Source organism: Fukomys damarensis, unplaced genomic scaffold, assembly GCF_012274545.1.
Source record: "Fukomys damarensis isolate Sample0158 unplaced genomic scaffold, DMR_v1.0_HiC HiC_scaffold_30, whole genome shotgun sequence".
Classification (NCBI taxonomy): Eukaryota; Metazoa; Chordata; class Mammalia; order Rodentia; family Bathyergidae; genus Fukomys; species Fukomys damarensis.
The window spans coordinates 36,124,331-36,147,703 of record NW_022900942.1 but is presented as its reverse complement, the minus strand read 5'-3'; the positions used below and the strand labels follow the sequence as shown (position 1 = coordinate 36,147,703).

At 47.8% G+C, this 23,373-nt stretch overlaps 1 protein-coding gene and 1 long non-coding RNA gene across 16 annotated transcripts in view; one reads left to right on the top strand and one right to left on the bottom strand.

Moving 5' to 3' along the window:
• Positions 1–23,373, top strand: part of Ctif (cap binding complex dependent translation initiation factor) — a 296,184-nt gene that overhangs the window by 176,086 nt on the left and 96,725 nt on the right. The gene's annotated exons all lie outside the window — the stretch shown is intronic.
• Positions 13,177–23,373, bottom strand: part of LOC117283758 — an 88,396-nt gene continuing 78,199 nt past the window's right edge. Inside the window, exons 2-3 of the long non-coding RNA XR_004514785.1 lie at positions 17,797–18,005; positions 13,177–14,206 (exon numbers count right to left, since the gene is read on the bottom strand). This is a non-coding gene — a long non-coding RNA (uncharacterized LOC117283758). The remainder of the gene's footprint in view (positions 14,207–17,796; positions 18,006–23,373) is intronic.

Below are 23,373 nucleotides of genomic sequence, written 5' to 3'. Positions count from 1 at the left end.
ACACCACCTGCCTCATCTTTAGGTCTTGCTTTCATGAGAGCGCCTGGATTTGGTCTTTACCCAGAAGTCATTTCCTAATTTTAGCATCATCTGCCATCTGGAAAGTCTGGGAATATTCAAATCTAGCAACTTCTGGGTTTTTTTTTTTTTTCTTGGTCACAGTTCTTCTTTTAACTTGTCTCTCTCCTCTCACATTTTACTACACCCAGCAAGAGTAAACCAGGCAGCACTTTCAGCACTCACTGGAAATCTCCTGGCGAGACCACACAAGCCATTAGGTATATTTTCTCCTGTTCGCCTCGCCGCAGGAGGCAGAGCTGCAGAGTATTCTGGTGCTATGGAGCCAGAAAGCCTGTCCTCCAGTTCCCAGTGATCTGATTCTCACTTCCCTGAAAGCTCTCATCATCAGTCTCTTCAGAGTCTGTATTTCTCCTAACAGACTCTTCATGGCCCTTGAGGTTTTCAGTAACACTCACCTTGAAATCTCTCCAGTTCCTGCTCACTTACCAGGCCCCAAGCCATGCCCACATTGTAGGTTTTTGCCATAGCAGCACCTCACTTTCAGGTGCCAGAAGCTGTATTAGTTACCTCATGCTATGTAACAAATTAGTCCAAAATTAGCAATTTAAACAGCAAGGATTTATTATCTCATATAGTTTCTGAAGGTGAAGAATCCAGAAGCAATTCAGCTGGGTTACTCTGGCTTAGAATCTATCTTGAGATTTCAGTCAAGCTGTTGGCCAGAATTCTAAGCGTTGAAGGCCTGGTTCAGATGGAACTGGAAGGCCCACTTGAAAGCTCACTGATGTGGTTGTTGGCCAGCCTCACTTCTCACTGGCTGCTGGCTGGAGGCTTTGTTTTCTTGCAGCTGGGCTTCTCTGTGGGATGCTCATGACAGAGGAGGGGAGAGAGAGGAAGAGGAAGAGACAGAGATAGAGTTAGAAGGAAAGAGACAAGAAGGAGAGAAAAACAGCCTGGTCTCTTATAACCTGGCTTCCAATGCAACATATCATCCCCTCTGCCGTACTGTATTAGTCACACAGCCTACCCTGTATTGTGTAGGAAGGAACTGAACAAGGGTATAAATACTACAGGTAAAGACCACTGGGGTCATCTTTGTCTGTTTAGAGTTCCTTCCTATATAACTGTGTTTTCTTTTTTCTGCTCTTGCACTTTATGATGTAAGAAAACCCAGCAATCACTTTGAATGGGTTAAAGTATTTTTTGTTTGCCTTTTTTTCTGGTTCAACCTTAGATATTTCCAGGAAAGATCTTCCTTATCCTTTTTTCTACTCTCTACTTCCATCCTTGCTAGCCATGGCTCTTCTCAATAGTGGAGCATGAGTTAGAATGTTTCCTCTCTGGAGAAGGTTGGGATGTTGTTGCCTGAGCTTCAGAACATACCTATACCCCAAGGGGTCAAGTAAATGGTTCCAGGAAAAAGAAACTTCATAAACTACACAAACACACACACACACTCAGATGCACACAAATTTTCCCTTAAACTCTGTAACCTGAGTGATTATAAAAGATAGGGCTTTAATTGGGACCATATTGAAATCCTGGAATCTGTCACACACTGACAGGGAAGGCTTCCTTGGGTAAGTGGGAAAATATATAATGTTAATAACACAAATAAAAATGTCTTTCCCACCCTCTTTCAGAGCACTCCTAAAGCAGTCCTGGGAGGCAGGTAAGATAAATGCTAGTGTCTTCAATATAGAGTGAGGTAAATGAGATGCAGAGAGGCCATATGATTTGTCCAAGGCCTTGCAGATCTGAGGCTCATGAAGATATGGAGATGTCTTTATTCCTTTCCACAGGGTTTGGGAACATTGGCCCTGGACAGGAGAAGTGTGCTTCTTTTTACCCCTCCAGAGTAAGTGACGTCCTGGAGTTGTCTGCCTATGAGTAAGGATGCTCCTACCTGGGAGAGAAGACAAGATATCCTAGGTTTCAATGTTTTGAGGAGAGTAGAGAAGTTCCTCAGGACCGGAAATGTTTTGGCAGATGTGATGAAAGATTGTAAGCTACCACATAGTGATGGACAGCAGTGAAGGACAAAAAAGAGCCCCCTTTGATCTGCCCTTTCCAATCTACCTGAATGTCCTTCCCCTTTCTTTGAAGGCATCCTTGGGAGAAGTGCTTCAGGGGACTCTGTCACTAAATGGAGTCATTGGAATGAAGTAATAATAAGCCCCCCTTTGTCTGCAGCTGTGCTGCCCAATGCAGTCACCACAGCCACCTGTGACAATTTCAGTTCATTAAAATTAACTCAATTTCACTTCTGAGTGACCACATTTTAAGTCTAGCCACATATAGCTAACGGCCACCACTGTGGACAGCAGAGATAGAGAACATTGTTATCATCACGAAAAGCTCTGTTAGGTAGCCCTGCTGTGCAGAAACTCTTCTGGCACAGGGGAGAGGAAAGAAGAGTGAAGGAGAACAATCTGGAAGTGTCTGAAGGCCAGTAAGAAAGAAAGGGGGAAACAAGTGCTCACTCAGCAGGTTATGGCCACCACTAGGGCTTAGGAAATATTGGCCCCTCTCAAACTGGGATGAGGGACAGTACCCATCTCAGTGGGGACCCAAAAATCCATGAGGACTCCCACTGAAGTGTGAAGCTCTGAGCCTACTCTGAGCTACCAGAACCCACAAAAGCAAGGCAGCCTCCCCTCGACCCAGTAGGGATGTCGCTGAGAGAGCTGAGTATGAAGTTCTACTCAGGGGTGATGCAAGCAAAGCTTTCGGAATGGGAGAGGCCCTCACCCACCCATGGCCTTTGGGTCCTTCCTTGCTATAACCGTTATACTGGAGTGGGGCTCCATGACCCTTCATTCCTGTAAAGCCCTACACAAGCCATGTCCCCAGCAGTGTCTTCCACTAACCCAGCTCATCTCAAGGACCTAGCAAGGGCTTGTTATGCTTTTGGTAGGTGAAGGGATGAGTAGATGGGTGAAGTTTCTTCAGACAAAATCTTATGTGGAAAATAACCACGTGAACCCATAAAAAAGGACTTTCTTAGTTTCAGTCAGGCTGGGACAAAAATCCAGTTGTCCTTACCACCACTGTTGTAGTTGCCACCTATAAACTTAACAACTGAGGCAACTTCTCCCTGAAGTACCTTCTGAGCTGGGCATCCCACTGGGGCCAGGAGCCAGCACACTTTGTCTGTGAAGGACCAAAGAGTAAGCCTTTGGGCTTTTCGTGTCACAGGACTGCTGTCACAGCTACCCAGCTCTGCTACTGAGGCATGAAAGCAGCTAGGAGAATATGAAAATGAATGAATCACTGTGTTCCGATAAAACTCTGTAAAAACAAGTGGTAGCTGGGTTTGGCCCACAGGCTATAGTTGGCCAATCCCAGATCTAGAGTGTCACAAATCTTGCATCACTCCAAAGAGAATTCAGTTTCTGCCCCCTTAGAGCTGAGAAGACAAGGTTGTAGAGTCTGTTGTAGAGTCTTCCTTCCTGCACTGCACAGTTTGAGGCAGGACTGTTAGCTGGAGCTACTATTCCTTGAGGCCGCACATCGATATGGAGGCTGAAGAAAGCCTTGTCAGCTTCCAGGTCCTTAGGGGTAACCAGTGATGCTCATCGGTCAGCTAGTGACCTTGGACATCTGTAGGAAAGAGTAGTGCTGTGTCCTTGCTTCCCCAAGGTGGCTAGAAAGAAGGGGATAGGGACAGAGCCTGCAGAGCACTACCCTGACCAGAGTCAGACCTTGTCCCAGAGACAAGGTCTAGTCAGAGCTACTCAGGCCGGTCACTTCTGCATGGAACTTTCCCATGCCTGCCACAAGGCAGCCACTGCTTTCAGCTTTCCCCTGGAGAAGCCTGCTACAAAGACACCCCTTCAGTAGGAGCTATCCCCAAGCCCCCAACCTAGAGCCCAACGCATCTTCAGACGTAAGAGGAGACTTGCTCTTGGCAGCCAATCTTCTCCAGTCCCTGCTGAACACAAGGCTTCTTATTTACCCTCCTTAAGTCTTTCACATCATAATGTTGCCTCTCTTCCAAACAAACAGCCCAGCCAACACAGCCCTGTTCCTTAGATACCCTCCCTACCTCTCTAGCCAAGCTAGGAGAGACAGGGCCACCCAGGCCTCCAACTTGTGTGTGGATAGGAAAAGGCACCCACTGTTGTGAGCAGCCATCTCAGGGTTTTATTCATGTGAAACCTCAGAAAAAACCTCTTGTGTTTGCCATAGACATTTGATCTACATCAGAAGAGGAAGAGAGGGAAGAAGGAGGAAAAGGAGGAGAAACCAGAGGTAGATAGGTGTGAGGAGAAAGGGGAAGGAAAAGGTAGAAGGAGAGGAGCCCCAGGAGCCTTGTGGCCTGAACTTCTAGCAGATCCATGCCCTTTTAGGTTAAAATTTCATACTCCCTATGACCCCTCCCAGAGCATTGCTGCCCGAGGCAGAGAGAAACCCTGGGGCACACAGACACCTCTGTGGCCTGCTTTATCAACTGGAAGATTGCAGATGGTGGGGAAGAGTATGGAGGGATGGAGAGGCACCCTGGAGCTGTGTGGGGTGGTAGAGGTAGAAGTGGAAGTGAAACTCCAGTGTGGGCCCCTAAAGGTGGCACCAGGGCCCTGCCTGCCTGTTTGGCACTAACTGCCTGGATGCCAACTACTGCCCTGCAGGGAGCCTGACTATGGAACCAGAGAGGGGTTCTTGAGAACACTGATAGAGCTTACCCAGGTCCCAAGGAGCATCTTCGCTGGCAAGGAATAAGAAGGATGCTGTGTCTGGCAGAGGCAGATCAGCCTCAATGAGTTCATTCTGGGTTGGTATTTTAGTGTGTCCGGGGAGGCCCAGAGCAACTTGGACCCTTGAGAAGGAAGTAAATTCTCTCAGTTCTCCCAGAGTTTTCATTTAGTCAGAGCAGAATTGAGCAGCACTGTGAAAGAAGTCAGCTTGCCTAGTCTCCTTCAAGCCAGGTGACCTCCCAGCCCATCTCACAGCGCTGGCCTCTAGCTCCCCCAGGAAGTCATAACCAAAATATTCCTTCTCTGAGTCTCTGGCCTTGCTTTACACCCTAACACTCCTCTATTCATGTTGAAAGATCTTCCTTCTGATGAAGGTGTGGAAACCTAAGGTCCAGTAAAAGGTGTCCGTGGAAGCAGAACTGGACCTTGCTCCAGAAGAGTCATTCGGCAAAGCCAGTAGGGATTGTGGCTCCTTCTTCCTCTGCATGCCTGCCCTGTGAGCCCAGGCTCAAGTTCACCATGGGAAGAACCAACAGGAGTAGGACTGGATGAGGGACCTCTGGGCCCTACTTGCATCCTCAGAGACAGGGAGTGGATAGACCCTCTCAAAAGGGCTGCACCTTTTGGCAATGACTGCCCACTAGAAATATACCAGGATTCCCTCCTATGGTCAGAGACAATGCCAGATTAATTACAGTGAAATGATTTGAACCCTAGGGTGCCTGGGGATTTTTTTTCAGCCTGTTCCTCACCAGGACAGCACCCTGGTTGAGGAAGGAAAGCTTTCTTTCAGAGGCTGAAGCACTTCACAATGTTTGTCTAGTTTCTCATGGTCCCCAGGGTGGTGGGAGCAGTGCCCTGCACCAACCCCTGTCAGAGAGTTAACTGGGGGCTGGAGAAGGTGGCTTTGGTCAGTAAGGGAATCTTGGTAAGTGTTTCTTACAAGGCCAGGCACTCAAGGAACTTAGCCAGAAAGGAAGTTAGGACATACTGATAAGTCTTCACTTAATAGTAACACATTGCTGGTGTATGTTTGTGTGTATGTTTGGTGCATACACATGTGTGTACCTGTGCATTTTTGTGTGTCATATGCATGTCTATGTGCATGAGTACAGTGTTTGTGTGCATATGAGTTTGTGTATCTGTTTTATGTCTATGTATGTATGTGACCAGGAAACCTTTAACAGTGTCCTAGACAGTTGAACTTGGTCTATTCCTTCAGTACAACAGGCAGAGGGCAAGAGAAGAACATTTCTGGTAACTGACCAGGCATCCACAAAGGTCCAAAGGTGAGACCTGCATGCCCTGTGTTCTGCGACAGTGAGCAAGCTGGCCTGACTACAGAGGACACTTTGAGGGACTGCAGAGACAGCACAGCAGGGAGGTGGTCCATTTTGGAGCTCCTGCAAAGCCAGCAATGAGATGGACCCCATGTGCCATGCTCTTGCTGCATCCGTCATGCTATTGTGTGGATGTGTGGGTGGCACAGCTAAGAGAGCTTGTCACTAGAAGAGCAGCAGGTGCAAAGGCTTGTGGCATTGGAGGATGCTGGAGGAGGCAGTATCTTGTGGGTGGGGAAAGATGAGACAGGAAGCTGCACATGGACAGTGGGGAGAAAGAGGAATCAGGAGGTGAGGAGGAAACAGGAGGTGAGGACAGGACACCTGGACAGATTCTGTATCTACAGCTGTCTGGACACTGGGTTGTGTTTTGTTGTTATTTGTTGTTTGTTTGTTTTGGTACCGGGGATTGAACTCGGGTCTTTGCGCTTGCAAGGCAGGACACCAAACCACTAAGCTAAATCCCTGTCCCTTCTTTGGGTTTTTTATCGGGATTCAGAGCCGCACGCTCCCCTGTTAGGCCCAAGCTCTGTACAATGCTGGAGTCTGTACAATGCTTGCTGGTGATTGTTTTTGGTTGTGATCAGAATGTGAACCATCTAGGCCTGTAGGTCTGACAGGAAGGGTTGGTGCTCCCATTCTATCTGAGGTCCTTCCCGGGAGCCCTGGCCCATCCACCCAGGGCAGAACTAGTAAACACTCCAGAAATGTTTGTGGAGGGAAGAACAGAAGAGGGCTGGGCTAGTTGTGATCCCGGATGTCGTGGGAAGTGGAAGAGTTGGAAAGGGCACACCAGGGTGGTCTGGTGGTTAGGATGGCCTCATTCCTGGGAATGGTTGCCACGAAGCATTTTCCCTGGCTTCTCCATAGCAGCAACTGTTCCTTCCCGGAGTGTTATGAAAACCTGCAATTACTGAGCTGCCTCTGGGTGGGAGCGTCCAGACCTCCTCTTCTGCCTTCCAAGATACACTGAGTCAAGACTGGGTCAGTGCAGAAAGTGGGCCCCCCTCCCGCACTTTCCTCAGGGCTGTGGTTAAAGAGCTTGGTGATCAGGAAGGGGAAGGGGAAGGGGATTGGACCAATGCCTGCTCCTCTCCAGGCTCCATCCTTCTGTACTCAGCGTGCTCAAAGGCCACTCAGCAGATACCACAATGTCCCTGGGGCCTGGGGCCCCTTCTTCCTCCCACTGCACAGAGCGGAAGCCCAAGCTGTGGATGGATCTTGGGAGAAGCCTCTGAGCAGGAATGTGTGATGCACAGTTTAGTGGAAAGCTCCACCCGGGCTGCCACTTTGGGGTGGCCTAGAGTCTTGCTCTTTCCTGATCATCCAGTGCTTTTCCTTTTGGACATATTTATTTCCTGGCTTCTCACCTCTACATGTGTGAGTTGTGGTAGCGGCCATGGAGGGAAAAGGAAAAACATATAGAAGAATGTCTCAAGACTTGAAATTTTCACAGTAGAGGAAAGAAAAAAGAAACTCTGTGGGTTGGGAACTCTCTGGATCTGTCCCTCTGTGGTTGGTGACCCCCACCCCCTAGCCTTAAACAGCCCTCCTGAGGAAGCTGACATGGGCCCAGGCTCAGGCAGGAAGAGAGTCAGAGGAGTCCTATGGGGCGGGCCAGGCCTCCAGGGCTTGACCTTCTCATCTCTGGGGGTTGGTCACCCTCTGCCATCTGACCAGTTAGTTGCTGCATCCACAATCAGGCAGCTGTGTATTCCACAGAAGTATGCATTTGTTCAACTTGCTGTTCCCTGTTGGGCCCTGTTTACATGCTCATATCCCCATCTCCATTGCTCACCACATGTCTCTTTGTCCCTTAGAAGACTGGTGCTGCCACCATGCAGAAAAACCAGTGATGTACCCTGAACTCTTGTCTTTACCTCCTACCCCTAACAAGTTGGCTCCTTCAGTGGCTTGACCAGGAATAAGCTGGAATCACTATCTTCAAATGTTCTGTTTATTATCTGCACTGTCTGCTTTCAGGGCCCATGAAAGTCATCTTATCCAAGCTCCTTATTTTGCACAACTGTACTCCCCAAAGTCAAACACTTGCTATTGGTAGAACTGGGATAAAACTTGGGTCTCCAGCTCCTACCCTGTTATCTCTTCCAACATTTAACAAGGCCCCACCCTCTCTATCATAAATAACCAGAGTTCTTGACATTTGGAACAGGAACAAACCACAAAATGATCCATTCTCTTATAAGCTGCTGTGCGTGGAATTCTTGGGACTCTTTACCTCTTACTCAAATGCCTTGGGGACATCTTATACCCAACCCATTCTTGCCACTTTAAAATCAGATCAGAATTCCCCCAGCATCTTATCCTCTTCCTGCTCCTCTGGCTCGCCTGGGGATTATTCCCATAGCACCATAGGTCTCTTTGACTGTGCCCTTTCAAAGGTCATTGCTTTGTAGGGAGCCCTCCAGTAGTTCCTCGTTTCATATTGGATATGGGACAGTGTCCTTTCAATGGTCTGCAAGGCCCTGGATGGTGTGGCTCTTGTCACCCCTCTTATTATGTGCTGCACCCTTTCCCTGTGTCCAGCTGCAGTGGCCTCCTTGGGGACCTTGAATACATTAGCAAGCTCCTACTGCAGAGCCTTTGCACTTGCTGTCCCCTCTACCTGGATCACTCCTCTCCTAGATATGTATATGGTTCCTCTCTTTCTGCCCACCATAATGGCTCAGTATCAGTTAGACCTGTCTTAACTATACTGCCTAAAAGTGCTACCCTACCAGGGATGCCCCCAACATGTGCTACCATCCAGATGTTCCTTCCAGGCTTCCTAGTGCCATAGAATTTCACTACCTAGTGCAGGTCTGACACTACCTAGTGCATGTGTCTGTTATTACTATGTCTCCCGCCACATGACAAGCTCCAAAAGGGCAATGCATTTTCATCAGATTTTTCTCTGGTGCCTAGAGCACTGTCTGGCACATAGCAGATGCTCAGCAAGTGTCTAATGAGTAAATGAACGAATGGACAGGGAGGTAACCCTGCCCAAAATTACTTCCATTATCCTCTTGAGACCTCTCACTCCTCCATGATTCTAGTCATGTCCAGCTATCTGTTCTACCGCCCTCCCTTGGGCCTTCTTACCATAGCCCAGACATAAGTCCTTTAGATAACCCAAGAGGTTCTAGCATCAGAGTTCAGATCTGAAGCAGCAGAAAGGAAGTCCGCTCCCACCATCCATTCTGGATGGCTGGTCACTCTGTCTCAAAGGCTTTTCTTGCCCCAGGTTCATAGCGCTGAAATTCTGAGTGTCACCAGAGTGGTATTCATTTCTACTCATACCCTCAGCACCTGTAAGATTGACATGATTTAGGTGCCTTCAGATTGGAGTGAAGGGAATGGTGGGGAGAGTTAGCCTCGGCCAGTAGTGACGAACCTTTGGCACATGTGCCCAAGGAGATGTTTATATCATTGAAAGTTCTAGAAGGTTCACCCTCACTGGCCTAGGCCAAGATAGGCCCTGGAGGGAAACTGGGTATCTGAGAAGCAAGCTCAACTGTAGTCCAAGCCTGCACACCATGGCCTGGGCACCTTTGTGAGGGACAGAATCCTTACTCAAGGGACCTCTGGGAAGATGTTTTGTTGGCCCCGTTGGAAGACCTTGCCCTCTGTTGGGCAAAATAGCATGGGATGGGATGGGTCCCAGTCACCCCTGCTGGCCCAACTCTGCCCTCTGCACTGGCCCTCCTCATCCTCATGCTCATAACCACTTCCCAGGGCTCAGGATCCACAGCAAGAACCTGAACTGTCATCTCCAGGCCAGCCTGGCCCTGGGCAAAGTGAACTAAGCAGTGGGCAGCAGAGCCCTGTGGTTGCACCTGCTGCCAGGGATAAGCCTTGGGTTCCACATCAAAATGTGGACATCAACTCTAGAAGAGCTACCAGGGACAGACAGAGGGCCCTCCTCTTGGACTTGGGTGACCAAGGCAGTACCCAGAAGGGGCTGAGACCCAAATCTTGAAGCTCTCCGAGGGTGATCTGGAGAACCCAAACCCTGTGAACGTACCCATGGAGCTGTAGACTTGAGGTCCCCGGAAGGACATAAATTCTGCCAAAGAAACCTGGGGATACCAGAGGAAGTGCTTCTGGGCTCAGGCCTCCCGATTTACAGAGAAAGTGAGAGCACCATGCCTGGAGTCTCACTTTGTCACCACCTTGTTCCAAGTAAAGCAGTGGCAACAGAAGTGGCAGGAGCTACATATTGATCTCTGGTCTGTGTCAGGCATGATCAAGGGATAGCTCATTCAATCTGCAGAACCTTAAGCAATTATCTTTATCATTGTCTTTCCCCGTTGCACTTTTGGGAAACTGAGGCACAAACTAATAACCTCTTTACCCAGGTATATACGTTAAGAAAGTGGCCAGACTCTGGCCCTTACCACTATTCCGCAGGTGTCTTCTACTTCCAGGGTAACACAGCACTCCCCATTGGCACCCAGGCTCCCCACTGGCATCCAGGGAACACTAGGTTTAATGGAGGCTGCAGGAACCCACCACAGAGCCAGCACCTTGGCCAGTTGACCACTCACAGCTCCAAGAGTCACTCTAGTGGTTTTCACCATTATGTAGTTTTAAATTATTTTTACTCAGTAAAATACTTAATTTTTACCCATAATGGACTGTTGGCTAAAGGCAGGAAGCATTCAAGAACACAGATTATAAAAGGCTGGTTCTTGAGGAATATGTAAGTGGTAATAATTCTGCACATTTGCATCTGGGTGCACTGCAGGACCAAAAGGCTCATCCATCTGGACAAACATCTCTTCTGTAGCCTGCAGAGCAGAGGATGGGAGGTAACATCCACCTGACTGCTTTTCACTCCCATTGCATGCTATTTGGGCAGACGCAATTGTGAGCGCTTCCTGAAAACTCTTGGCCTTGTCATTTAGAAACAAAGCAAGAGTATTTTACTTACTTTTTTTTAAAAAGACCATAAAATTCCAGAATTCCAAACAGTGAGCCACGAAATCAATTTTTGTTTTTTTGTTTCTTCTTATGCCTTATATAGTCAAACTTTAGCCTCCAGTTTAGTGTGTATCTGGTGCCAAAGCCACAATGTAATGGAGATATGTCATTTTGAAATTTCTTTGTAGAAAATGATGCTTTTGCTTTCATAACTTGTTTACCATGAAGAAAGGAGGATGCATCACTTGATAGTTGGGGGAAAGTTCAAGTTTACTTCTATTCATGGATTTTTTTTTTTCTCATTGAGTTTATTGGTACATTTTAGATATTTAGTACAGTTACATTCATCATTGGGATCTTGTACCTTTACATGACCGGCCTTGGTTCTCATTTTTTCCCCTTATCCCTGCCCTCCCTTCTCCCCCTTATTCATGTATGTTTTAATGTCAGTGTTAAACATAAGCCTTATAATTCACTTCCAATAATGTACCAATCAAACAGCTATATTTGATATCAATAACTTCTTTATCTTATACTTTTTCAACTTTAGAATGTTTATGAGATACCATATTACTGAGAGAGGAGTTCTCAAGTCTAAAAGATTTGAGCCAGGATCAACCAGGCAGACCCCTTAACTGCCCCAGTTTCCACATGGGTTAAGAACCCATCTTTCCTGTATTCATTAAGGAGCAGGTACAATGACAAGACCATAGAGGGCCCCCCACCCCGAAGAGGCATCTTGCTTTGGGAGTTTTGACTTTCTAAATGTGATCCAAGAGGACAAGCAGACATGCTCCAGGGGATGCTGGTGCTCAGGGTGCTCCTAGGGCCCTTCAGACTGCCCTGACACTTTCATCCCAGTGTGCTCTCTGAGGGTCTGAAATACCCACAAGCACAGATAGCTGTGTCCAGAGCAGTTAGTGGCACCCATAAGGTAAGGGGTCTATACATTTTACGTCCTGCATAGTAAAGCAAGGCCCTTGTTGGTCTATTTTCTTGTGTTTTATCTGATTGGACTGGTACGTTAAAAACTGCCCCCCCACAGAAAAGTTTCAAGTCTTTGTCAAGGCTGCCATTTTCTCTAAGACTACCCTCTCTGTGTGCCTTTTTGTGATCCTAGGGAACCCGGGAGTATTCTATTGCTGAGCTAAATCCCCATGCCTCTGTTTCATTTTTGAGACAGGGTCTTGCCAAGTTACCCAGGATAGCCTTGAGCTTGTGATCCTTCTACCTCTGCCTCCCTAGAAGCTCCCTGTGTCCCCGCTTTAACCAAAGCCTACTACTCCTTTTTAAAAACTTTTGATTCAGGTAATATTTCAATCTCCCAGAAAAGTTGCAAAAATCACACAAAGATTTCTTGCCTCACCTTCATTTAGATTGCCCCAGTTGTTAACATTATATTCTGTCTCCCATGTACATTCTTTTCTGGCTGGTCTGAGAGTTAAGCTGCCAAAACAATGCCCTTTACTGCTGAATGCTTTACAAGGTGTTTCTTTAAAACAAAGACTTTTCATCGCTACAGTGTAATGATCACAATCACAGTCTTTTAATCCCAGGACTGGTGAGGTTAACTTTGACTACCTGGTTAAAGTGGTACCTGCCCAATTTCTCCACTATCAAGTGGTAAGCTCTCCCTTTGTAATTAAGAATACCTTGTGGGGAGATCATTTGAAACTATGCCAATATTCTATTTTTCCTCAAACTTTTACCCCATGGCCTCTTTTGTTTATTTGTTTGTTTGTTTTGTTGTTGTTGTTTTGTACTGGGGATCAAAACTTGAGCCTTTGCACTTGCAAGGCAGGCTGCAGAACCACTGAGTCAAATCCCCTGCCCCCCATGGCCTCTTTTGATGAAACAAACTTTTGTGTGTGACTTTTTTTTTTTCTTTTGGTACCAGGGATTGAACTCAAGACCTTGCACTTGCAAGGCAGATGGCAGAACCACCGAGCTAATCCCCAGCCCATTGATGAAACATTATTATATTGGTTGCCAAATGGCTACCTATTCCATCATTCCTCCTCAACTTACTAGTTGGCTCTTTACTGTGAGAGGAAGTTGTTTGGTTTTATTTTGAGACGGGGTCTTACTAGGTGGCCCAGGCTAGCCTTGAACTCGATGTGTAACCCAAGCTGGGCTTGAACTTGGAATCCTCCTGAGTACTGGGATGACAAGTGTGCACCACCATATTTGGCTTTTGGTTAGTTTTAAACTCAGCATCCTAAGGCCTGGGACTCCAGCATATGGGGTCCAGGGAAGGACCTCCTTGAAACCTAACCCAGTGTCCTAGAACACATTCCTGAAGCCTGGCTGAGTAGGTGCTCAGAGTAAAGATTATCAGCATCGTGCTACAAGCCCCTTATGTTTTGAAAGGTTTTGGCCCGAGAAACCATCACTGGGCAGCCATATCCTGAGATGGGCAGGCTGGAGTCTGGGCTCGTGCTGTGGGTCAAGCTGTTGCTGGCTCCTCCCTTGTGGTAACATCTCACCACGGACTCATCAGTCACATCAGACCTGGATGAAGAATGTGCCCCAAGGGAGGCTCTGCTCCAGCCAACTCATTTCACATTTCCTCTCCTTCCCAGGATGGAACAAATGGCCCTTTAGGGACAAGCAAACTCGACAGTAATGAAGTTGAGAGAGGAGAAGGCTGTCCCAGGAGGGCGGCTGAGATGAGATGAGATGGCTAATGGAGAGAGGCAGGTGCCCTGGATGTCCTGCAAGCTCGGTAGAACTCCACTACCCACAAAACCTGGGCAGCTCCAGAGCTATCCTGGTTCCTCTGCTACCTGGTATGGGGACATCTTTGCTTTACCTGAGGGCCCTTCCAAGAGCCTCCCAGGACTGGCCCAGAGGGCCTGAGGTCCTCTCTAGGGCTGGGCTGAAGCAGAAGAGCACAGTGTCTCACAGATCCCTTTCAGCTCTGGCTCTGCAGTTTTCCAGTCCCACGCACAGCCTTAATACCTGCCTGCCTTTTGAGAAGTACCCAGGTTCCAGAGTTTCCCTCTTGAATGTGCCTTCCCTAGGGTGCTCATTTTTAAAATCCCAGGCCCACAGCTTGCTTAGGCGTTAAAATACAGTCCATGCAGGGTGTTGAAGCTTTCTTCCCTTCTTTCCTGTCCTGTAATGTTCACTCCAGCTAGAATGAGAGAGCAGTGATAGCCTTGATTGATGGTGGGGAATCTCAGGCACAGGATAGGCAGTCTCGGAGCTCTCTGGTTGTTCTTCCTGGAAAGAGAGGAGGCCAGGCTTGCAGGGATGAAGATGATAAGGAGAAACACTTCAGCAAAGATGTTGGATCAGTGTGTGGTGAAATGAGAGTCATGGCCACTGAGAATGGTAGATAGAGGGGGGACCTCCCTGTGGTCATGGTCCTTTCATACAGATGCAGAAGGCTGGAAGACCTAGTGCTAGTCTCTGGCCTCTGACACAGGGTGGAACTGCAGCTTCTATGCAGAACTTTGGGTGTCTCTCCCACCCCCACTTTCCTGTCTGTACCCTCCGTCACTACCATGTGTCTCTGCTCCTCGTTCCTCTCCCTCTGTGTCCCTCCATCACCCATCTCCTCCAGGAAGCCTTCCTGACTTCACCTACAGAACTCATGAGACATCCAGGCTGGCCTCACACTGTTGCTAATGGCTTTTCTGAGTGACACAGTGGTCCTGCCACAAGATGTTAAGATGCGTGAGGACAGGAATGCTGTCTTGCAGCTGCCTAAGCCCCTGCACACAGCAGACATGCCAGAGTCTGGTGATGTCAGTTTGGGGTGAAAAGAGTGAAGTCTTGTTCCATTCTAATTTTGGGAGAGGCCAGCCAAAGAGGCAGTGTCTCATTCTGTTCCTTCACTGCCATTTATTCATCAGATCTGATGTGATCACAAAGGAGTAATATTCAAACGTAGTTGTGGAGAGACCTATAGACCCCAGCTTTCTGGCCAGGGCCAGACCTCCAACACCCCATCTCCTCACCTCAGCAAGCTCCTCAGCAGGTTGCACTGGCTGGGAAACTTGGGTAACTCCTAATGTAGAAAGTCTGGGGGAAAGGAAGTTGGATTTTTTTTCCCCGCTTTTCCTAACTTGTCTTCAGCTGCAGTTCACCCCATGAGCTGGTTAGTCATAGAGAAAGCAACTGTTTTCACTAGTCCCAAGCACCCAGCACTGTGTGTAACTCAGTTCTTCCTACTACTGTAGGCTTGTTTAAATGGCATTGAGGAATTCTTCCTGGAAGAGTTATGTGGGTTGGCCACTCAGCATGAAGAACATGGACCCCAGGGGCCCAAGAGGGGAACCCAGAACAGGTCCTGGAAGTCTCCTTGGGGGTAAAAGGCTCCCCAGGGTTGTTGTGAGGATTAGATGGGAACACGTGTGTCCCCCACAGGTAGGAACCACAAATGTGTTCATTAAATCTGAGTATTCCCTCGTTATCTAGGGAGGCTAAGTTCTAAGATCTCCTTGCTCCTCAGGAGAAGCCTGAAATTCCAGATAATATAGAACACTGTATACTAGGTTTTTTTCTATAATGAAGTTTAATGTATAAATTAGGCACTGAAAAAGATTAACAATAATAAATAATAATAAAATAAAATGATTGTGACAATAGTCTCTAATAAAAGTTATGTGAGGGCCAGGGATGTAGCTCAGTGGCACCATGCCTGCCTGGCAAGTGCAAGGTCCTGAGCTCGATTCCTGTTGGGGGTGGGGGCGATGTAAAAGCCAACTTTCACTCTTGGATACCTTACTATACTGTGTTCGCCCTTCTTGTACTCATGGGATGCTGGAATTATGGGATGAAGCCAGGTAGGTCACTAGGCACTTGGCACACTGTGTACCTCACTCCACAGTTTGAGGTACAACAACAAAACTATATAGATTTGGTTTTCCTTTTTTGTAATTTCACAGAGAAATTTATTTTTAATGTCGATCTTACCAACCTCATCATACAGCCTTTTTCTTTCCTTATTATGTCAGGAACACTCACCTTTTCTCTTAAAAGAAGCACTTTATGGCTTCTCTTTGCCATAACCAAATTGCCAATACTGTATGGCCACGTTTGTGTTCTAGGATCATTGTTAATAAAATATGGGTTACTTGAACAAGTACTGTGACAGCACAGTGGGCAATCTGATCACAGGCAGCTGCTAAATGACTACCAAGTAGGTAGCATATAAATGTGGATACATGGGACCAAGGGATGATTCACATCCTGAATGGAACCAAAGAAGAGGGTACAAGATTTCATCACGGTATTCAGAAAAGCATGCAACTTATAACTTGTAAATCATTGGTTTCTAGAATTTCCCGTTTCTTATTGTCAGACTACACAGTTGATGAGGGCACTGAAACCATAGAAAGTGAACCACAGATAAGGTGGGATAAAGGGCGAGGGGAGATCTGGGAATGGGTAAGCAAGTAGCAATGCCCCTGAGTTCAGTAACCTTACTGCACCTTGTGCTCAAGTGCATCTGTCCACTCCACGCTTACTCCAGCTGTGAGAGTAGGAATGGAGGCAGGAAGCCCCAGGGATAGATTGGGGGGATGGACGCAGAAAATACCTGGGAAGGTTGGAATGAGGGGCTAAGGCCAGGCATCTACTGATCTTGTCCTTATGCCACTGCATGGACAGATGTTGTGAGAGCGGTTTGATTGATATGACCATAGAGGGGCATCAAGGTAAGGTGACTTGTCTAAAACCAGCCAGTTAGGTGGGGACAAGCACTCATTCCCCAAGGTGTCAGTGGGCATCATGCAGCCCACTGAGGACTCCTAGGGAGGCTGCTGAGGAGCAGAAGGTGTCCTGGATGAAGTACTGATCTCAGGATGGGCAGATGAGGGACTTGAAATCATAGGACTGCACTACAGCCCAGAGACTGGATCTGTCAGGAACAGGAAGCTCATTACATTTCCAGGCTGCCCCCTGCACTAGGGGCCGGCCTCCCTGTGAGAAATCTCCACCATTCAGTGAGCCCCCACAGAGCCTTCCCTGCTTAGGCCACCCAGCCCCAGCCCCAGAGAGGTTGTGATTGTTCACACATGGGTTTCAAAGCAACATGTAAGGGACTTCCTCTCCACCTTCCCCACATCATCATCCTAGCTGCTCCTGGTAGATAGAGGCTACTAAACAGAGATGGTGACATTAAAATAGGGCAAAGGCTAAGTCCGGCAGGGGCCATCAGAATTCAGAAGCTTGTGGAGTGAGATGGCACAGAGCCAACTGCAGCCCTTGGCCAGGCTGCCAAGGTGATCTGGAGTGAACACTGGTGGCCAGGGTTGGGCTGGGGTAAGGAGATCACTAAATGTGGTCTCCAAGCCTGTGGCTACCCCTTGGGCAACATCTGTCAGGGATAATAATGGAGGGTGCTTAGTGATGAAAGGTTTTTCTAGAGAAAACTGTAGCCAAAGCACAGCCCTTAGTGGCCAGAATTAGAGGAGGAGCCAGAAGCTAGACACCCTGGGGTTTCTTCCTTCACTCTTGACATTTGGGGCAACCTCATTTCTCTTGCCAACACTGTGGATACACAATGTTTATCTGTAACATTTATGCTATATTGGCTTGGAAAGCCCACAGTATAACATTACTACAAGCAAGCAATAATTAATACAGCTATAACCTCAACTCCTTTAAAACTCAAAGACCCCTGTGAGATGGGCTTTCTGTTTGTCCTCATTTGATAGATGAAAGAAGCAAAGACCCAGAGAGGTTAAGGAATTTATTGAAAATTGCAGAGCTAGAAGTGTAGTGTTGGGATTTGAACTCTAGGGATCTGGCTCCAGAGTCCCCACTTCAGACTCCTGTATAGCTTGGGGGATGCCCAGACTCACCAGCAGGCTGCAGTGAGGGTCCACAGGCTGGACCTAGGAGCCTATGGGACTTGACTAGGCTGAGCGGAAGGGCGAGGGCCTTCCCCTGGAAGTGTTCCTCCAGGTTCACGTGGGGCTGACAGCTCCCCAGGGCAGCCGCGTACTCTTCCCATGACATCACGCTGCCTCAGGACTTTGAGGCCGAGGATTCTTGGAATGCCTGATTCACTCTGGAACAAAAATAATACTTCGTATTTATAATGTGCCTTTGTTCCCCAAAGGCTTTCCCGGGCTTTATTTCATTGTAAACTCAGATGAGCCTTGTGGTCCAGGCAGGAACCATCAAGAAAGTGGGAACCCGCCCTAAGAAGTGCCTGAAGTGGGGCTTGTTGTTCGTATTCTGTAGTTGGCAACACTGAGATTCAGGGAGGTGTGTAGTTGGCCAAGGCCGCCCAGCAAATTGGTGCTGGGCAAGGTAGGCCCAGTGCCCTGGGTTTCCGGCAGGAATGAGAGCAGGCTCCTGAAATTCTTCTGCAGCTCCGCAAGAGTCTTAAACCTGGCTCACTGTCCCTGGGCCTTGGTGCAATCCCCAGCTGACAACAGTGTCAGAGTCCACTGCTCAGCCCTCCCTCCTCAACAGAGCAGCAGTGAAGCCCAGGGACCACCCCAAAACCCAGGCCCCCAGCCCTGTACCACAGGCCCAGCCACAGGCTCTGCAGACTGTGGTGGGGAAAGGATCGTTCCCAGCACAAATAGAACTAGAGGGCCACGCGTGGCTTCTGCAGTTTTCCCCAGACCCAGTGGAGCCATGGCTGGAAGGCGGGCCTTGCACACACCCCATCCGGAGCCACCAGGCTCTCCCCGCCCTGCTCTGGGCCTGTTCTGCCCTTTGCCATGGGTTCCGCCTGTCCAGCCTATACTTCAGCACCCAGCTATCACAGAACAGCCACAGTCCCTCCCCTGTGACTCTGGCCAAGGCCTGGGGTCCCCTAGATTGAGGCTTTCATGGCTCAGCAACAATGTTTAGGCTGCCTGGGCCCTTGGGATCTGGAATGGGCCTCAGAAACTTGGAGCAGGAAAGCACAGTGGTTGGGGCCACATATACTAAGGCCAAACCACCTGAGCTCAAGCCCAAGCTTCACCACTTGCAAACTGTGTGGCCTCAGGGCAGTTGCTTACCCTTTCTAAACCTTACTGACCTCTCTGTAAAATGGGATGAATGATCATACCTCTCTCCCATGAAGCCATGCCTGGCACACTGGATTCTATACATGTTGGATACTTTTATTACTGTTATTCTGAATTCTTATGATCTCAGGTCCAGTTCCATTGCCTAGGGAGCAGCACTCTGGGCAGGTCAGGCTTCTTGGGTGTTCAGCCTGTGCAAATGTACAGGGACTCCTGCTCAGAAGGGTTTAATGCTCTGATTGTGGCCATCTTGGAATTCTCAATAGTTTTTTAATAAGGGACCCACATCTGGATTTGTACTTGGTTCCACACATTGTGGCCTTCCCTGCCTCTAAGTCCCTAGAGTAGGACAAGGCCACGGGCAGTGCTGTCCCTAGTTGTAGAAGATGCCATTTTCTGTAACTGGTGGGTAAGAGTCTGTCTCTCCCACAGGGATTTTTAGCTCCATGTAGGTGGCAGCCCTGCACACCAAAGTCCTTGCTTCAGCTCCATGCCAGAGCCCAAGGAGATTTAGAGAGGGTTCTGCCTCATGTGGAAGAGGGAATGCTTTGAGCATCAGAGGAACACAGAGGACAGCAGCAGCAGAGATGGGGTACCGCAAATACAGACTGTAATCACAGTGACACTTGGTGGGTCAGTAGTGAGATCCTGGATTAATCTGGACCCTGTCCAGATTGAAGCCCTGTAGGACTGAGAGGCTTCTTAGGAGCAGCTGAGCCTGTTCTGTCTCTCTCTCTCTCTCTCTCTCTCTCTCTCTTACACACACACACACACACACACACACACACATGCACGCAAGCACACATGATCCCTACTTTCCTTCTAAATGTTCCGGGAGCTCTGTGGCCTTGGGCAAGCCCACTGACATCTCTGATTAACCTCCAGATGGAGCTGAATCTCAAAGCAAGTTGAATCAGTGAACTAGCCTTTCCCCCACGATTCACTCATTCATTCATTCAGCAGCTGGGGTGAATGGGCTCCTCTGCCTGCAGATGCAGAGGGCCAGGGAGACACTTGCATCTCCAGCAGAAGCATCCCACACATCTGGTTCCCAGGTGTTGATTCTTGTAGTGAAATGCTCTCCCAAACTTCTTACATGAATTTGGGCCCTGGCTGGCAGAGAACTCCCTCTTGAACTGTTCCCTGTCCAACTCTGAACAAAGAAAGAGCCATGTACTCAAGAGTTTGTAGTATGGCTGGCCATCCAGGGTGCCAGAAGTATTCCTGATGTGCCCTAGCCCTGTCTTTTTTAGATCATTAGGAAGACGTGGTGGAGGGTAGACCAGCCCAGAAAGAGTACTGTGAAAGGGTCAGATGTGTGGCTGCTGTTACCACTATGATGATGACAATAACCTTAGCAATCAAAAGGTGATTCAGTTGCCTAAACCTTGTAACAGTGCCCTCCATAAATGATGGTAAAGCCCAGTCAGATAGTGTTTTAGACAACAAGTTAGAATAGAAACACAGAGTTGAGTTCTAACACAAGCCTCACCACTAACTAGCTAAGCAATCCTAAGGGAACAAAGTAACCTCTCTGAGGCTTGGTTTTCTTGTTTCTTAACCTTTCAAGTAATCCTCAGTGCTGTCCAGGAGAGACTGGCACAGCTGGGAACAAGAAGCCAGGCCCCGAGCAGGCTGCAGTCCCTAGATAGACCTGGCAGAGCAGTGTCCTGCAGAATGGACTCAGTGGACTTCTGTCATCCCATTCAGCCTGGAATGCATAGTGGGTGCCCAATTAATATGGGCTACTATGACCTTGTCCCAAGCCAGCAACGTGATGGCCCTCATTTGGGTTCCCCATTGTTTTGCAAATGCCTGCAGATGCTTGGGATAAGTTAAACTGCCCTGACGTGTGTGTGTGGGGGGGGGGATAAGTTAAACTGCCCTGAGCTGCATGAGAGCTCCTCCAGCACTGTACCTCTACAGCTCAGCTGGAGATCCTTATTTTGTCCCCATCAGCTGCAGTAGAGAATGTGGAGGTGGGCAGGAGTGGAGCAGCCCGTGATAGTAATAAGTACTCATCACTTTCCCTGAAGGCATGAAATATGAGCCCATGCATAGCTTTAAAACCACTTGCCCTAGGAATTTTGCTTTCAAAAATTTTTAAGCAGACCTACAAATTATGTGGTAAAGTGTCCGACATTGAGAGAACCATAATAAGCCAGCAGCCCTCAGAATATCTAGTTGGGAACGATTATGAAATAAAAAACGAACAGAGAGATGTTTGTCTGTACTTGGACTGCTGTTAAAAAAGAAGCATTTTTTAAAACAAAATTTGAAGTTATTCTCCCTACAGCACCCGCCTCCCAAACTGCAGCGGTGGTGTTCTGAGAACTTTATTTTTTATAAAAGAGAGGCGTCTTAGAGTAAAACAAGACATCTGATTTCAGAACACAAAGAAGAAAGAATAAACTAAATGACTGATGGAAAAAGCATAAGCTAATAATTTCCATTCTCAAACCAAAAGAACACAAAGGTATTCTTGCTCTAGAGGCAGGTGCTACCAGTAGCCCAAATGGAATATTATTCTGATCTTTCAAGCCATCCCCTCACTGAGCAGAGACATCATCCCCAGAGCAAGGGTCGGAGCAGACAGTCGCAGGCAGACATGGGTGCTTGCTCTTGTGTGTACCACGCTGTCACACGGAGTGCTCACTATGTCTCCACAACCTGCACCACACACCCCTGTGTCTGAGGCCCAAAGCGGCCTCCTTGCCTGGCAGCTAAGAGCAGAAGTGGCTCATCCTGGCCCAGCCAAACCCAAACCCACAGGTCTCATGGGAAGCAGCCAGCTGGCCCCTGACAAAGGTATCAACGAAATCCAGCGCCAGCAAACACAGAAGAGAGAGGAGCTGGTTTTGGCCAGCTCAACCAGTGACTGCTAGCAAATTTTTGTGAATGGCTGGAGCAGGAAAGCCTGGGTCTCCATTGTTGGGGAGCAAGGCCAGGACCAGGCTTGTCCAGTGGTTCCAGCAGCCCTCTCAGCTCCTTCCCAAACTAAGCGTTAGGCCTCGTGTGGTTGTTGCCACAGATGGCTCTGTGGTAATTCAGCCCTGCTGCCCTGAGGAGCAGTCTCAAGGCAATGGAAGTCAGACAGGAAGTGACTGCTGGGTCCTAGGATGAATGGACAGGCTCAACACACTCTGGAAAGGCTGCTGTGGGACTTAGCCTCCCTGAGCCTCATCTGGTACATCTACAAAATGGGACAGAATGAACACACACTTCGCAGACAAAGAACTAGAAATAGCAAATGAACACATGAAAACATGTTCAACATCACTGGTCATTCAAGAGATGCAAATGAAAACAACACTAAGGGGCCAGGGACTTAGCTCAGTGGTGCTGCCGCCTGCCATCCCCACAAGTGCAAGGACCCACGTTCGATCCCTGATACCTAAAAGAAAAAGAAAACAACACTAAGTTTCCATCTCACCCCAAAAAGAATGGCAGCTATCATGAAATCGACCAATAACAAATGCTGGCAGGGCTGTGAGGAAAGAGGCTCTTGATGGGAGTGTAGACTGGTGCAACCACTGTGGAAACCAGTATGGAGATACCTCAAAGAGCTAGGATTGGAGGTCCCATTTGACCCAGCTATTCCTCTGCTGGGTATCTTCCCCGAAGAATTAAAAGAATCATATCACAGTGATACGTGTGCACCTATGTTCATAGGAGCACAATTTGTAATAGTTAAAACTTAGAAGCAGCCCAGTTGCCCATCAACGGGAGACTGGATAAAGAAAATGTGTTTTGTTTGTTTTTGTTTTTTTTTTTATAAAATGGCCATAAAAAATTAGAAAGTAGAGAAATTTATAGCTAAATGGATGTCATTGAGGCCATAGTCTTAAGTGAAATAAATAGGATACACATGTGTAAATACTAAATAGTTTCTCTAGTGTGAGAAACTGAAAGTGTAAATGAGGACTAAAAGGTATAATAGATAATGTGAAATAGGAAGAAAGGGGGCAAAGGGGAAGGGGAAATGGACAGGGTAAAGGAAAGGAAAGAAGGGAATGGAATTAATATGAGAAATTGAAAAAATGGAAACAAAGCCTTTGTAAATAAGGAGGGTTGGAGGGGTTGAAGGGAGTGCAGGGGGGTGGGAGAAAAAATAAGAACCAAGATAGATCATGTAAAGGTGCAAATTTCCAGTGATGAATGTCATTATATTGTATACCTAAAATGTACAAATAAAATTAATTTTTAAAAAATAAAATAAAATGGGACAAAATGTCCTTAGCCTGCTTGCACACAGAGTGTGCTAGCAATCATTCCCTGAGAACGAAGTGAAGGCTTGTTCAGAAGGAAATAAATGAGAAGAAAGAGAAGCTTCATGGCCCTGGCCACCAGGGGTGCTGGGCTCTTCCCAACATCTCAAGGTCCACCCAGCGGGGCCCATCTGCCAGTTAG